Here is a 3612-nt window from a genome sequence, read left to right on the forward strand (position 1 = left end):
TGATCATTCCATCAGCCTACATTTACCAAATTTCCACAAGTTTCCTCTCAAACTTCACCATTTCCACTTCAACCATCCACCTCGAGCTACGATCCTTCCACGCTCCCGAAGGGTTAAATGATGCCCCGTACCGCAATCGGGTCCCATTTCCAACATGTTACACAGTACAATAATTTACGTCGTGCAATCATACGTCGTTGTATAGAAATGTACTTTGCTTCGGTAAATTCTGCTAATCAAAATTCCACAAGTGAATCTAAAGTTGCTGGAACTTCTTTCATTATAAAAACTGAACTTTCATTGAAACGTCCGGTCATTCGAAACTGTCACCTCGCCGCGTACAATTTGCATTTAATTTCGTTAATTAGAACGGAACTTTCCGGCGAATACAGCTTTTTGTCCCCCCCGTTAGATTTCTGCCACGATTTAATAGAAATGAAAGTTTAATGGAAATGTCTGATTCGTGGCAGGGCTATTCCACTTGGGCGCATCAATTCACATTCGCGTTATTTTTTATTGTTTTCCGTTTCCGCGAACAAAACGGAGGAAAGGAAATGGAAACAATGAAATTCGCTGTTACAGCCAACAGAACGAAATTTTGCAGAATTTTAGTGCCTTCGTAATTGCCACTCCAAGTTTATTATCGATTCATCCACGATCTCGCGATTTACTCATTCAAATTACACGGGTATTTATATCGCAGATGAAATTACAGCCAAGGGTCGTGCACAGTTATGCACATACAGAGACATCTGATACAAACAGATACATAATAATACAGGTATATCGTTATGGCCAATCATGAATATCGTTTGCGAGAAACGTACCGGGTGCGTGAAGGAGAAGCACAACTTGTAGACAGTTCGAAGCACAAACGACGAACAGTGATTACTATTGATATGTAACATTTGCTCGGTTATTAATATACATGATCTCTTATCCTGTTTACGGAGCACCGGTGTAATTAACCAGCACGGTGAAATTCCTGGAAATTGGTTTACTGAACTATCAGAAATCATGGGACCCGTTAAATCATAATATTCAAAATTTCGGAAATTGATCATTTCATATATGGGAAATTATTCATCCCTTCAACGTGAAATTTTACACACGTGTCTATTCATTCAGAGCTGGGTAAAATTTAGAAGAAAAATATTTGAAATACTATTTTAAATAGTAGATGCTAGACGGTTCGTGTGAAATGCTATTTCGGCGAATAAAATATTTTTATTCCAATGATCTCAAGCATAAAATAAAATATCTTAACCTTGTATTTTAAATATGTACTCCAAATATTTCTTGATAATGAGAATAAGACGAGAAAGGGAATGATATTATAACCCTTGAAATCATAATATCTGGCAAAGTAAATTCATTTTTAGTTCAAATACGACTATTCAAATGTAACAAAGTAAGATCCTACATTGCTCAAAATTTTCATCGCTTAGGTTACTCGCTTAATTACGAATAAACTGGAAGAAGGGAAAATAAATGAAATATTTCAAAATAAATCCCGACTACTTTCAATATCCTTCGAATAAAATACTATATTTGAAAAAGTTATTGCGAGAAATAAATTATTTTGTTGTCATAGAGTCATACACATGATTTAAAATAAAATAGACTTTACTGTTTGCAATAATATTTTACCCACCGCTGAATTCATCTTTGTAGTGTACATTCGAATTTTCTAATAAACATTTAATTAGTATTAAAAAAGTTACAAGTCACAAGATAGGTTCGTTTTTCATTGTTGATACGACTCTAGCTTTCTTATTAATAAAATCTAGACGACAAAGAATGTAATTTATACGATAAAAAGTATAATTTATAATCTAGTGGATTGTTTTTACCATATGCAATATGTAAATTATTGATATAAAATTAAAGTATTTTAAAATTAATGATATCTTATCGATAATTCTTAAACGAAAAGGTTTAAAAATGGGTTTGAAAAAATGAGGGAAGAAAATGTAATCTAGTGGAGTGTGAAGATCGAAGGATTAAATTTGGCAGGGAAATCGATGCAGCGGCGTCGAAAATAATAAAGACGCCCGTGGTGCCGCGTCCTTTGCAGTCTGCCACTACGGAACTGCCCATTAGAACTCCATTCCGATTCCAATTTGAGCTAAATTGTTTGCAGAAGCGATTGTCCTTTCTTCTGTCGTTTACCGACCCTTACAGCGCCCTCTTCGTTCCTTCGCTTGTCGCCGCTGAGCGGATTCACGATCGTTTAACGCGCCGTGGCATTCGATAATAGGGAAATTGATCGATTATGTCGGTAGGCGGATGAACAACGAATTAGAAAGGCAACCGATGGAAAAATGTTATCCATTTGATTTCTGCTGGGAGATCGGTAAGTGAATTCAGTCGTGGAAAGCACTGACTGGAAAAATCGCAGATTTTTTCCTATTCAATGGAACAGAATAGACAAACAATGTGTGCGAGGAAAATGAAAAAATTGAATGGAAGTACATTACTTCGAGTAAAGTAATTGAATAAAATAGAATAAAATGTGCTGAAAATAAAATAACACTTTCGTTGAAAGAGGATTTCTAGTACGTAATTGACATCGAAGTAACACAAATCAGTGATAGAAACAAGTATTACGCAGTTTTGATGGTGCCGTGAGTAGAGTGCTTGGTTTCCATGAAACTGATCAGAGTTTGAGTACCTCGTACAGTTAGAAATTTTTTAACCCAGTTTTTCACCAATTTTCCAAGGATATCCCGCACCATGTGTGTGTGTGACACAGAGAGAAAGGGACAAGTGTACTGCCAAACAAAAAAATGAGTGACATAAAAAAAGTTGAAAAACAAATTCCAAAAAAAAATTGAATAAATATAACCTTGCAAAGGGAGGTGAAACAAAGCAATAAAAAAAAAAGGTGGATGGAAGTTTTTCACACCTTACAAAAAAATTGTGAGACATCTGAAATAAATTATAGTTCCGCAGAAAGGATGCAGAAAAGAATATTGTTGTGTTGAAATTGGAAAGTAGATCTCTGAATTACGCTCTACTAACAAATTAAAAGATATAGGAAACAAAGGAGAAAGGTTGTAATTAAGGATGCAAACGCATTCGAAATGTGTTTAACCTAATGATATGCTTATACAAAATCGCACATAACATATATGTATGTATTTTAGGATCACACTTTATACAACTAGTACATATATGTAGCATATCATGCGACATGCGTGTACCAATGATATACTCACCTGTCTCTGCAGACACCTCTGCTCAAAGAGAGTCTAATTGCACATTTAGAGATATCAGTAAACCTTCATAATGACTATTTGCCCGTTTACGTGAAATACAGCAAATACAAAATTGTATTCGAATTGAAATATTCCAATTCGACCAAACAAACTCAAAATATTCCAATTCAAATATTCAAACTCAACCAAGGAAATTTAAAATCTTCAAATGTAAGTGTTCGAAATCATCCAATCAAATACAAACATTCAAATTCGACCAAACAAACTCAAAATATTCTAATTCAAATATCCAAACTCAACCAAGGAAATTTAAAATCTTCAAATGTAAGTGTTCGAAATCATCCAATCAAATACAAACATTCAAATTCGACCAAACAAACTCAAAATATTC

This window comes from Habropoda laboriosa, unplaced genomic scaffold (genome assembly GCF_001263275.1).
Source record: "Habropoda laboriosa isolate 0110345459 unplaced genomic scaffold, ASM126327v1 scaffold478, whole genome shotgun sequence".
Taxonomy (NCBI): domain Eukaryota; kingdom Metazoa; phylum Arthropoda; class Insecta; order Hymenoptera; family Apidae; genus Habropoda; species Habropoda laboriosa.